We start from the raw sequence: 14,293 nt of genomic DNA, 5'->3' as shown, positions 1-14,293 counted from the left end.
CTTTCTTCACTTCTTTTTTGAAATTTGGTAAAACAACATTTAAACCTTCGACTGTTCTTCAGGGTATACAGATGGTAGTGGCTTAGCCGGGATTCGAACCAAGCCTGTGTGATTCCAGAGCTCGTGCTCTGGACTGTGGTGCCTCCTTATCATATATGCTTCATGTGTTACTTGTTTTCCTTTTTTTCTTGTAGTCCTTATGGTACTTAGCCCTAAGTGCCATACCTGTAAGGAACAGCTACACTGCCCTGTAGGAGGTCTTCTTTTGTTCAATGCATGACTTGGTTATCCATCACACTGGGTTCTAATCTCAGAAGATACAGGTCAGGGACCACCAGTTGTGAGCATAGCACCATTCCACATTTCTAAGTGAGGATTGAAGCTAGGATTTTTCCCTTTGTCTAGTTTGAAGGATCCAGATATGTAAAGATTATATTCTAGATAAATCATGGGCTATCCTGAAAGAAATTCACCAGTGAATTTTTCCGTTTGGATTAGAAACCAGTTTCTCTGGCCTTCCTGGAGTATATCCAGTAAGGCATCTCATTCATGTCTAGAAAGCAAATATATCATTTATTGCAACTTGAGCGTCGAGCTATGAAAGTTTAAAGTACGATCAACACAATTTGGTCATTGTGAGTCTGCCAGCTGGGTCCACCCTTGACTACACATATGTAACTCTAGAAATTCTTATGCCCAAGAGAGGAGACGTACTCTTGGGTGTCTAGGACAAGGGAAACATGTGTTGTTATTCAGGAGCTGGAAGCTTCAGCATGACAGGAAAGAATTGAACAATCCTGGTCTACACAGCACTTTACCTTGTTTAAAACTCATTTCTTTGCCTTGCTTCACTGGAGTGTTTTCTGCCTCCTGGGGCTGACATTGTGTGTTATATATCACACATGTGACATGTAGAAGTTTCAGAACCCAGAATCATATAGATGAGCAAAAATGTATTTATATATTTTTGTTTAAAATCTATTTAAAGTAACACTGGGCATAATTCATATATTCCAAAATTAGTGTGACCCTCTGTTGATGAGATTCTTTTTATGGTATGTCACAGCAAATTTGGACTTCCATCCCCAATAAACTGTAGGGTTGGAGGCCACAAAAGCTTTTGCTCAGACCTAAATTCTGTCTGAAAAGAAAGGGTAAATATTCTAAGCCCTTTCTAAGCTCCCCAAGAGCAGAAATGATTTACAGCTGTGGCATTGAACCATCATTCCTTGATCTCATTTGGGAAGAGTTCAGTAAGAAACAGTGTCTTGATTTTTGTTTGTTTTGTTTGTTCCCTGTTTTCTTGTCTTGCTTACCAACAATGCATTGTAATTCACGAGTTAGTATGGCAGCAGGCTGAGTGTTGCCTGGAGCTCATTAAATGAACTTTTTTTCCTAAAATGACTTTTTTCTCCTTGTTTTCAGCCCCTCTTCTTTCCTCTGCCCTTTACTATAACCAGAGCTCAGCAAAAGCTGACTGGCTTTGTGCAGACCTTACTTAGGGTAGTCTTTTCTTCATTATTTTATTCATGGCTCCTCCATTTCACTGTTTGCCTTCTCGAAGTGTGTTGACATCTTTCTGTGGTTGATGACTTCCAAAGTGTCTTGGCTTTTATTGGTTGATTAATTTTGGTATTTCTACAGTTTTATTTCAATATGGTTTCAGGAGGAACAGAAAGTAAAGATGTTTCCTAGCCTGCCATCTGGATCTGAAAATCCCTGTTGATTTTAGAATCCAATGTTCCCATGGGAAAAACCCAACCTGGGCATTAATAGATGTAACACTCCAGATTTCAGCTTTTCTTGAGCAATCACTAAGGATTTACTATGTGGTTGTTTCTAATGGGAAAGTAATAACTATCTCATGGCATTGATTTGAGGACTAAATTAGATAATGAACATGAAATAAACCTTTGTAAGGTTTAAAAATGTATAAAAGTGTTTTTGTTATTATTTGATTTGTTGCTATTTCAACTTTACGTGACAGTTGTTTATGACCTTGCTTATGTGAGGAAATGCCTTCTGGTTTATTGTTTTGAAAGCCAGAATATATTTTTCAAAAGCTCAATGGAAATGGCATCATTTGTGAAGGTTAATGTTGAAGGCATAAATGTTTCTTGACACCTATCACTTTACAATGTTTTCAGGCACTAATTGACTCATGTATTCCTCTTCCGAATTTTGTTGAGCGCCTCCTACCAGCCACATGCTTTACATCAGGTGTTGGAAAGCATTTTCTGGATTTTAAATATCTTAGGCTTTGTGAGCCATATACAGTTTCTGTAACTTCTCGTCCTCTTTCTTCTTCAACAAGCTTTCTAAGCGTGAGAACCATTATTAGCTCACAGTCCCACAGATCCAGGCTGAGCGCCTGATGTGATTTGTGGCCATTATGTGCGGATCCCTGCTCTGCGTCCTCACTGAGGAGGAAGCGCATTTTTGAGTAATCACTTCTTTGATTCAACTATTGGTCTTCTGGGGCTGGTCCTTATTCTCCTACAGTCTCTAATCAACATGGCATCCAGAGAGATCCTGTTAAAACATAAGTCAGTTCATGTCACTCACATCTCTTCAATGGCTTCTTCACAGAAAAAGCAAAGTCCTCAAGGTGCCTCCACAGCCCTAGAAATCTGGACCTCTGTTTCCTCTCTGACTATTTCCTTCTCCCACTTTGCTCGCTGTGTTTTCCACACTCTGACATCCTTTCTGCTGCTTGGATCCTCCAAGCCCACCCTTTCCTCATTGCCTTTCCATCTGCGTGTTCCCTCTGCTTGGACCCTTCACTTCCCAGGTGCATGCGCTCCTTGCTCCCTCTCACAACCTGAAGTTCCCGCTTACATTTTATCTTCCCCAGAAAGCCCTCATGGGTCACTTCGTTTCAGATCGCAGCCTCCTCCTACCAGCTAACAATCTCCATCTCCCTTCCCTGCTTGCTGTTTTTCTCCAGCACTTCCCTGATATACTAGTTATTCTATCCATTTATTTAATTTCTATTTACATATGTATACTTATGATTTTTATATTGGCTTCTTGACTTTTGTCTCCCCCCTCAGCTCGAGAGGGTTTATTCATCTGTGTTCATCACTGCTGTGTTTCCTGAACATGCCTATGAAACATAGTGAAGAATGGTGCCTGCAATTTGGGAAGGGATCAATCAGTTTTCTTGGCTGAATGAAGAAATATGTTCATAAATTAATGAACACATTTCCGGGGTTTCTAAATTGAGGACTAATGGGAAGAGGAAGGCAACGGGTTGGGACAGGTAGTGCAAGAAGTAGTATTTGGAGCACTCTGATAGCTCTCCTAATAGATACGATTTTGTTCATGTAAGTAGTTTTAATGAGAGACCTGGGAACTAGGGACACACAGCTTCAAGAGTTTTAGAATGCATTCTGTAGAGGTCTTTTTAAATGTGTACAAATATCATTGAAAATATATGCACGCATATACACCTCTGTTACTTTATTTAGTGTTTTACAAGAGCCCCTCAGTGAAGGGGTAGTAGCAACTATCAGTATCTTTCCTTTATGATGAGCTTAATTTATTCAAAGTTACATTATAATTTATTTGTAACTGAAACTAGACTTAGTTATTGAGTAGACCCTCCCTAGAAACCTATGACATTAATAAAACCAACAAAATTTGTTCAGTTTCCAATTATGGAAACTGACTCAATTATGGGCCATCCTTTTTTTTTTTTTCGGCCACAGCCCACGGGCCCAGCCGCTCCGCGGCATGTGGGATCCTCCGGGACCGGGGCACGAACCCGCGTCCCCTGCATCGGCAGGCGGACTCGCAACCACTGCGCCACCAGGGAAGCCCATGGGCCATCCATTTTAATGAAGGGAAGAAGTGATTTAACAACTACAGAGCAAACAGAATATTAAGTGTTTTCCTCCATTACTATTAGTAATGGATAAAGTGGGCTCCAACGCCTTCAAGGTAGCTTGAAGACCATCATCTCTGAGTCACGGGCAGGGGTATGTTCAGCCAGGATGTCTTTCTCTGTCACTGAGAAAACTTTCCATGATATATAATGATACTTAGTGAAACAGATACGGGGCATTTGGGTAATTAGGAATCCATTAGCATATTTTTTCGGAAGCCTTGACTACAAACTGAAGACAGTGGATTTGGACACTTTAGGCTCTGAAGAAGTTGTTTGAATATTCATCTTTATGCTGAATGAAATACGTTTATTTCATCTCTGCAGCTTCCCATATACCATTTTGCAACCTCTGTTTTGTGTTTGAAAAGACTTTTAGAAATTAAAAATCTAGTTAAAAAGTAAGTGACAACTTAAGTGATATATAGAATATTTTGTTGACTTACACGAGCATGCATGATTAAATATGACACAGTTCAAATGTTAATTTTTATTTTAATGTGCATATTGGGGTGGAGTCTTCAAGGTGCCAGAAAACAAGAATTCACCCATCCTGTTTGGAACTCCAGCACACACACCCCTTCGGTTACCAGTTCTGTTCATGCCACAGAATCATCTTCAGAAAATGTACTGTTTTCTATGTACCTGGTCTGTATATCTCAATTAGTTGGAAGAATTTCCCAGATACCTCTTAATATGTAGTGCTCCAATTCCAATCTTGCCAAGTCCTGTACCAGGGACATAGCCCATAGGAGTTTTATTTCTCTTGATTTCTCTGGCTTGTTCAGAACCCAATGAAAGAACAATGGAATGGGATCAAAGAGATCAGGGTTCTTGTCCCAGATTTACCGTAAAATAATTGTGTCCCCTTGGGAAAATTATAGTTATTCTAGACCCCTTTCCTTTTCTTTACTTTGACAGAGCTGCACTAGATGACCCCAAATAACATAGCACTCTTTCAGTAGTAGCTTAGATGTTATTGGTATTGTGAAACAAATGAAGACAATGACACATGAAACTGTGCAACATCTCTGTAACTATGTGTTTTTAGAGTTGCTTCCATTTTACAGATGATGACTGAGCACAGAAGTAGATGTTTGGAACCAGAGGTTCCAAAGTAAATGGAGCTAAACAACAAGTTTCCTTCTTTCCTGAAGCTGACTTAGCCAAAACATAGGCTGCTGAATATTAAGCTGTAAAGCATATTATCAGTACATTTAAAAGAAGCTGTTCTTCTAGGATTTCCAGTGAATAGCAAGCGGTTTTGAAATTCTTCAAAGATCATCTAATTTTGTGAGTTTTCCAGCTCTATTTTCCTGTCAAGCAAGTTGCATTAGTGCCAGGTAATCATGTGAGCTTCTGGATGCTTCTCTGAACCTCTTGAATTTTTCTTCTTGCTATCTGAAATTCATGCCAGATAAGCCTTTTGCTAGAGCGTATGTACAGACTTGTGTATTTTTATATAGGAAAGCGATGCATGGAGTCAGGACGGGGGTTAAGCCCTCATTCTCAGAGTGGTATTGAGCTCCTGGTGAAATATAATCATCATTTCCTCAGAATCGAAAAGCAGTTATCTCTAGTTTTTAATCCCATTAACTATTTATACATTTACGTATGATACGTGTATTTATTGTACCTACTAGGTGTGTTGTCTTTGGGAAGTACAAAGCTCTTTGAGACATAGGTTGTGCATTTTTTTTGTTTTCCCACAAATACTGTGACCTTTTGAGCAGGAAGGTCTATATTTTACTAACATCTAGAAGCAGAAGTTAACACCGTGTCTAAGATGTAGTCAATGAATATGAAATAGATAAATGAACATATTTTTAAGGAAGGGCCAGGACATGAACAAATAGAAACATTTCATTTTCCGTCACAAAGCAACCACAGACATACAAATGATACAGACAACAAGTGCTATGTCATTCAAAGAAGGCATAGAATAGATACAGCAAGGATCTCCTCTATGGCACAGCGAACTCTACTCAATATTTGGTAACAACTTAGAAGGGAAAAGAATGTGTAAAGGGAATCACTGTGCTGTACACCTGAAAGTAACCCAACATTGTAAATCAACCATACTTCAATTAAAAAACAACCAACAGACAACCACAACAACAAAAAACCAAAGAGGTCATAGAAGTTCTTATGAGATTCCATTAGAGAAGCCAAATGAGGACAGGAGAGAACGGCTTTTGAATCAATTCAGAGGAGAAGTCACAGAGAAACTTGTCTTTGACCTGAACTTGAATTTCCATTAAGATTGCAGCACAGGGATATTACAGATGAAGGTAATCACATAAACTTACAGTACTGAAACTTGCAGAGGTTATGAGTGTTGTTCAAGATCCCAAAGCAAGTGCATTGTGGAATCAGCATTTTAAGTGAGGCCTAATGAACTAAAAACAAACAAACAAAAAATCAAGCCCTTCCTGTGATACCATGTTGCCTTTGAAGTCGTTTTATTTGGTGGCTTGGTAGAAAGTGGTTCCAGTGTTTCTGGCAGGAATGACTAGTTCTGTCCCCCCGCGGCCCCCCACCCCGCGAGTTGATCCTCAAGGTTTCCTTTAGAATGGACTTGCTAAAATGAAGACACACTAGTATTCATGATGCCTGTGTCCAATCATTTCTCCTGCCATTGCCTACTTCACTTCTGGATTCTATGAACAATTCACTGCCTTCCTTTATCCTTTTCCCTCCTCCAAGAAATCCTTTCTCCCTATGGGGCACCTGGGAAACGCACTTCATTTTTCAAAACTCAATGTACGTGTTATGTCTTCTGTGCAGTCTTCTTATTAGTGTTGTGACCGCACGCTCCTTTTTGCTACCCTTGCACTCCTGCATGCCTGATTGTTGCACTCGCTACACTGTATTGTATTTGTATGTTTACATAACTCTGTTTTCCCCTGGGCAACGTTCCTTGGGGCCAGGGACTACCTTTTTTCATCTATTGATGTTGCCTTAGCGTGTTACTTGTTGTGAAGTAGTTAGTTATAAAAATGAGATTTGATTAAATTGAAAATTGTTATATACATATTAGTTATTATTTACAGATAGAACAGGAAAAAATGTTAATGTTGGTGCTGAAAGTTCACTACTAGTAAATGGTGGTGGTACTTGACTTCACTTATATTATTTTCCCCACTATTATAGCTTTCTACCTGATATCTCTTCTTTATTTCCACCTGTGTTTCTTTATTAATAAACCAAGAAAAACAGGTATGAGGATAGGGCTAGGCCATACGTGGCTGGAGTAGTACAGAAATTGTGTGGGGTTTTGGTGAGAAAATCCTGAAGCATACAGGTCTGCATCTTCCCTTTGAGGCATGCGGAGAGGTCTGCTTCTAAAGAGTTTTATTAGCAACTACTCAAGATGCTTTTGCACAAGGCTCCTGATTAGCTGTGGGTATACGAAGAGTGAATCAGAGTTAGCGTAGTTTCTGATTTCTTTTACATTGTCCATGTGGATGATCACTTTTTACTGCTGGCGGTGGTGGTGGTGGGGAGTGAGGGAATGTTCCTTTCCTGCTCCTGATGTTTCAGTCCTGTCAAGAGAGCTGCTAGGGTCATCTCAGCCCTGCTTCTTTACTGACTCTGCCCCAGGATGATCAAGTGACTTATATAGAAAGCTTGAAAAGAATTCAGTGAGCATGCTTGCCTTGACTAATTCTGTCCTCTCCCTTGAGAGTGTGAGTGAGTGTCTTCTGTTTCTCTCATTCTGTGTGTTACTAGTTAGTAAGTCTGCCCAATTCTGGGGTTCAGTTATGTGATCATTTCATTCAAACTGGATTCTCAAGCCAGGGTTATCAGCAGTAACGGGAATATTCGGCCCTCCCTCTTTTCTCTTATTTCCTAATTTATTCCAAACCAAATGGAATTAAGGCATTGTACTTGCTGGAAGGTCATTAGAAGACCCTAACATTTGGTGCATTACCTGGGAGCACTGAGAAATAAAAAGAAAGGAGCAGACATTTTGGAGAGGAAAGTGTCCATGTGGAAAATATTTTGGTACTGCTAAGGAAGGTATTCTAGTGCCCTGGTCTTTAATGTATGGTGGGATGTTGAGACCTCTGACTGTTTGAAAATATTTAGGGTTGTGCAGTAAACTGCTGAAGCCTAGAAAAGGTTTAATGCCTGCTGTATAAGTGTCCCGTGCTTGCTGGGAGACTAATAAACTTGGAGGCTTAACACAATAGAAATTTGCTATCTCACAGTAGTAGAGGCCAGATGTGTGATATCAAGGTGTCAGCAAGGCTGCTCTCCCTACAGATGCTCTAGGGGAGATTCTGTCGCGTGCCTCTCTCAGCTTCTGGTGGTTGCCAGCTTCCTCGGCTTGAGGCTACCTCACTCAGTGTTTGTCTCTGTCCTCACATCCCCCGTTCTGTGTCTGTATGTTCTCTTCTGTCTGTCTCACGTGTCCCTCTGCCCTGCTTGTATAATGAGGACAATTGTCAGTCTGTTTGGGACCCATCCAGGTAATATAGGATGGAAATCCCATCTCAAGGTCCTTAATAACATTTGCAAAACCTTTATTTTCAAATGAGGTAACAGTCAAGGATTAGGACATGGATATATTCTTTGGGGGGCCACCATCCAACCCACTACACCAGCCATACGATACTTTGATTTTGGCTGATGGCTGCAGCTTATGGCGTGGGAGAGTGGCTGTTTCTTTCGAGCCACTTAAGTAAAGGTCTGACAGAAAAGGGCGTTAGGGAGTTGCAGGTGACCAAGCGATACGTGGAGCGGAATGAATAAGGCACCTGGAGGGTCTTTAGTATACAGAGCCTTTACCTGGCACTTGACTTGAGAGTGTGCAGGAGTTCACAGGGTAGGAAAGTCTCAGGCAGCCGTCCACCTTGCCTTACTCTTCAGGTACAGTTTTTCCCAAGCAGGCTTGACTGAGACAAAGACTCAATTGTAAGGGAAACGTTTCCTAGAACTTGTCGGCATTGACACATACGGTCTACCGTAGGCTCAAGTGACTCCCTTTACATGTGGACCCAAGCTGACACTGGATTTTCTCCAATTATGTTGGAGAAAGCAAGGTTCTCTTAAAGGCAGCCGCCTTTGGTCTATGCAGGTCCGTAGCAGGAGGCAGTGAAAATGGCCATGGCGGCATACGGCTGTCAAATCTACGCATCAGAACTGGAGGTGTAATGTCACTCGACTGAACCCATAATCAGTTCAGTACTGCAGTGTGAACCACAGGGTCATCACAGAGGAAGGATAACTCAAGAGTCCATGTGTGACAGATGCTCAGGGCTGGGCCTGCACGTGGCAAATTCATAGTGACAAACCAACATCAGGCTAAAAGATTCCTCCTGGTTCGAAGTTCACAGGTCAGAAATTGCAGTTAAATGGCATAAACGAATGAACATCCTAGTGAGGCTAAAACCAAAGAGACTTTATCTTTGTCCCAAATGCCATTGAGTTTCTTCTATGTTCTTTGGTCAAATTCTGTACTGGATTCTGGGAACAAAAATGTGCCTAGTTTCACTCTTCTAGGAGTGGGGGATTGGATTTCTTTTGATATTGTTTTTAAATTTTGGGGATAGTGCTGTAAAATCAGATTGTATCTTAGTAACTCTTTAGACTCTTTAAAAGCACGGTTCATGAGAGACTTGATAAACTGATAAAACAGCCAAGGCCCTGCGAGACCCACACCCGTGTCAGTGACGGAAGTGCAAGCTACAGATACTGAAGGAGCCCTCAGTCCCATTCAGGCAATGAAAGCCCTGTCACTGAGCATGAACAAAATGTACCTTTGGGAGGATGGTTTATGGACATTTAGGACTTTGGATTTTCAACCCACAGTAACAAGGGCACTTGATTTCAAGCTTGGGCTTTAATACTTCGGGACCTTAATTCATAAGAGCGTTTAATGTGAGCCCTTTTAATTTCTCTGTGAAGAATTTGATACTGGCAAAGGTGTACTTTTAAATTTGCAACATTTCTATGATTTCTGAATTGTACTACTGGATGCTTTTATGTATTTAATCTTAGTTTGTCATTTAACCTCATCAGATGTCTCTGGTTAGCTGTGATGTGGATGGCTGGTAGAACAAAAAGTTGTTTCTGGTCATTGGATATGAGTAGCCTTGGAGTTAATTTAAATTAAAGCAATTTCTCACCCATATCAGAGACTTTTGGGATGAAGCTCGAAGTCGTCCACCAGCAGTTCCAGGAGGCCACTCAAGTGAGTAGCCCCATAAAAATGTGAGCAGGACTGTCCTGGTAAAGGTCTGTTTTTCCTGAAGGGAGAGCCATATTCCGTTAATTACAGGCTTAAAGGCATCGTTGAGTGGGTTAAGAGATTGAAAAAAACAGGGGACCACTAGTGACAATTTCCCTTCTCGTTCCTAATGGTACCACCATGGGAAGGGAATTTGATTAGTATAACTTTTAACCTCCCTGCTCTTATAGTCACTGACACTGGCTAGGTGAGGTGACCGACTTGACGGGCAAAGTTGGGAAGAATAACTGGCCATGCTTTGCTAAGCTCTTCTTTCCTTCATCTTGGGAGTGAGTCTGGTGGTAGAGAGACAAAAGTTCTCTGCTCCACTGTGGACACGCCCCTCTCACATGGGTTTGCCTGGAACCACCTTGCTGCAACAAAGTGGGTAAGTCTGGATAATTGTAGCATTCAGTTGACAGACTCACTTGGCTATGTCGTGAAGCCCCATTTTCCAACACGGGCTCTAACAGTCAGAAGTGACATATGTGTGGGCTCCAGTGCAAAATGAAAATAGAGTGCCTCTTGTTGAAACTGCAAAGAAAAAGTGTTGTTGAAAGTATTTGCACTGGGGTACATAGTGTCCTCCCCACATTCATGTTCACCTGGAACCTGTGAATGTGCCCAAGTAAATTCTTTTTTCAGTACAATCGAGATAAGATGACATCATACTAGATGAGGGTGAGCCCTAAATGGGTTCTGTGGGTTGTTGTGTCTTCCCTTTTTCATATATGTCATCTTTTTCTGCAGAAGTGTTTGGCTAATATTGGGAAGTAAAACGAGTAAGCAAGGATATGATCAGATTCCTTGGACATTCTTGTTTCTTAAAACACAACTACTTTCTTTCTGTTAGAAGTAAGTTCAGATTCAAATGGAAAGCATGGCCTCCAGAGCTGTTAACACCTTGACTTAGTCTTGGATGTGACCAGTAGCACAGAATTCTGGTGGAACTCAGTAAGACTCCAAATGGCTATCAGATAAGCATGTCATGGAAAGCACACCGTAAGCAGGGTGAAAACTAGATGTGAATAGGGCAGCAGGAATTGTGGTAGACACACACATATTGCACATGTCTCCTCTGCTCATGGGTATATTTTATTGTCCCGTAAACTTTACTTACAAAACGTAAGTTCAAAGATAAAATCATTAAGAATGTCAAGACAGCAATAGCAGAGCATGAAACCAAGCAAGCATGGGGCCCTTTCTGAGCATGGTTCATCCTGGACTTGGTAAACTGGTAAAACAGCCAAGGCTGTGAGATACCCACAGCATGTCAGTGACAGGAGTCCATGCTACAGATATTGAAGGAGCCCTCAATGCCACTCAGGCCCTGCAAGCCCTGTCATTGAGAATGACAGAGCTTTAAATATAAATTTAAATTTAAATATAAATTTAGGAGGATAATCTATGGACACTTAGGACTTTGGATTTTTAACCCACAATAACAAGAAAACTTCATTTCAAAAGGAAGTGTGAGGTCTTCAAGTTTGCTTTGGTTATTGAGGGTCCTTCGTGGTTACATATCAATTTTGGAGTAGTTTCTTCTATTTCTGCAAAACTAGGGGATTTTGATAGGCATTGCATTAAATCTGTAGATAGCTTTGTGTAAAATGGACATTTTAACAATAGTTCATGAACATGGATGTCTCTCCATTTCTTTATGTCTTCCTTAATTTCTGTCAATAATGCTGTAGTTTTCAGTGTACAAGTCTTTCATGTGTTTGGTTAAGCTTATCCCTAAGTATTTTATTCTTTTTGATGGTTTTGTAATGGAATTGTTCTCCTAATTTCTTTTCTGGATTGTTCATTGTTAATGTACAGAAATGCAAGTGATGCGTGTATGTTGCTTTCATATTCTGCAAACAAACTTTGCTAAGTTGGTTTATTCTAATAGATTTTTGTTCTAATAAATATTTTGTGAAATATTTAGCATTTTCTACATCTTTTTCAATAGTTTCCCTTTCAACCTAAGTGTATCCTTAAATCTAGGGGACATTTTGACCCTCATCTTAGGCTTTCATCTTATTTCTCAACTTATTCAGAGTCTTAGTTAGTTAGTGTTCTCCTTATTGTTTGCCACTTTGGAGAATCCAACAAAATGTTCTACTCAAGGTGAGACCTCTTTTCTCTTCCACCTCTGAACCTGAATATCACTTATTACTTACTTCATTCTCTTAGAACTTAGCATTCCAAGTTTAACTGGTGATCTTTCTTAAAGGAGGTCCATATGCTCACCGAATTCAAGACCTCTGGTGAGTTGTGTCAAGTGTGGAGGAATCATATTAACTTGTTGGCTGTTAGCCCCCCTGGAAACATTTCTAAAGTGGCATTTGTGCTTGATATTCAGGTTTATTGGACACCGCATTAAAGAGTTTAACAGAGTAAGAGTAGGCTGGTCTTTCCTAAAGCAGAGTTTATCCAAAGGTGACCGTGTAGCCACCTGCATCAGGCTCATCCTCGTTGAGTCATGGAGTGCCCTCAGCCCCCCTAAACTGTAAACTCCTTATAGACAAGAATTATGTTTTATAGCTCTTGTTCCCCTTCCCTATACCTAAACATGCCTGGAATAGAAGATGCCTCTACGAACAGGTGTTGCTTTATTTTAAACTACATTAAGTACATACATATATTCATTTCCCTCTGGGAAAGGAGGCCACATTCCACAGGATTCAAATATCAAGCCTTTAAACTTCCTTGAACCCACAGATATATAGGTACTTGCATAACTATCCTCCCTCGATACAACTCTAAGATGATCATATCAAAGTATGGTCATAAATTGGTTTTTTTTGTTTGTTTTTTGTGGTACACAGGCCTCTCACTGTTGTGGCCTCTCCCATTGCGCGGAGTACAGGCTCCGGATGCACAGGCTCAGCGGCCATGGCTCACGGGCCCAGCCACTCCACGGCATGTGGGATCTTCCCAGACTGGGGCACGACCCCGTGTCCCCTGCATTGGCAGGCAGATTCTCAACCACTGCGCCACCAGGGAAGCCCATAAAATGTTTTTAATTGCAAACAGATAATAAGCAAACTGAAAGGAACTTCTTCCACCAAAGTAAAGGCCAAAGTTCAAAAAGTCAAATTAATATGGGATTTGTTACTATTCTAAATTCTAAAGAACACTGACAAGAAATATCACAGTGCTGGTTGCTATTATCATCTTTTCATTTTCCATTGCAGTTGTTTATATTATCTTCATGGGATTTCACTGAAGTTATCAAGGTTTCTTAAGAGTCAAATTAAAAATCAAAATCCCTTGAAATGCCAATACAAAGAAAAATGAGTCAGAACGTGAAAAAATGTTTTAGAAAAGCTGTCAACATATATTCTGTGCTCATTTCTCTTTTTGAGAGGAGTTCCATCTTATTCACAACCACATGTACAATAGACTGAATAAAACACAACCCCATCACTCAATGGTGATTAAAAAAATGGAAAGACAAGCTGGTTCCAGAAAATTCCACTATTTTTTCCTAGTATCTTGTTCATCTGGCCATAAAGAGCATTTTGAAATATTCTCTAAATTTTTGTATTTTATTTTACAATAATTTGCTTATTTATCTCAATGTAAATATTAAAAACACATGAGAAATATTTGAACATTTGGCATTTGACTCTTCCTATCTATTTCCTTAATGTTTCCTTTGTGTCCTATGATCATCTCTTGGGATAGACAGGACATACCACTCTCATACTCCCCAGACTCAACAGCGCCATACACATGCAAAATACCTCGTGGGGGTGTGTTAACATACACTTGGTTGAGGCAGGCAGGCTATAGAGGACATCGTGTTTACACCTCAATATTTTCAGTGTTTTTGGAAAGTAACCCTAGTTTGAGTGCAAGTTCCATCGATTTATCAAATGCATTTCAGGGATACCTAGGTATGTCCAGTAAAATGGTAAGGCTATATTACTGGGAGACTATTTACATGAGCAAGTGAAAAGAAATCAGTGAAAGAATATATTATAACCAAGAGTCAGATATAAGAAGTCAATCAAATAGAACGTAGATCCCAGAAACATATCCACACATATAAGGACAACTGATTTTTCAACAGAGCTGCAAAGCCAATTTTGAGGAGAAAGGATAGTCTTCTTGAGAAATGCTGCTGGAAGCATGTAGGACATGGATATTGTGTCTAGATAGCCATACGCAAAAGTATGAAC

The 14,293-nt window shown here is 40.3% G+C and overlaps 2 pseudogenes; both read right to left on the bottom strand.

The window, feature by feature from the left end:
- Window positions 1–14,293, bottom strand: part of LOC131755466 (RNA/RNP complex-1-interacting phosphatase-like) — a 572,095-nt pseudogene that overhangs the window by 187,446 nt on the left and 370,356 nt on the right.
- The window catches only part of LOC136794029 (centrosomal protein of 78 kDa-like), a 112,584-nt pseudogene that overhangs the window by 54,929 nt on the left and 43,362 nt on the right, over window positions 1–14,293 (bottom strand).

The sequence above is a fragment of the Kogia breviceps genome, chromosome 4 (assembly GCF_026419965.1).
Source record: "Kogia breviceps isolate mKogBre1 chromosome 4, mKogBre1 haplotype 1, whole genome shotgun sequence".
NCBI lineage: Eukaryota > Metazoa > Chordata > Mammalia > Artiodactyla > Physeteridae > Kogia > Kogia breviceps.
The sequence above is the reverse complement of the archived record's forward strand: the minus strand, read 5'-3'. Positions and strand labels throughout refer to the sequence as shown.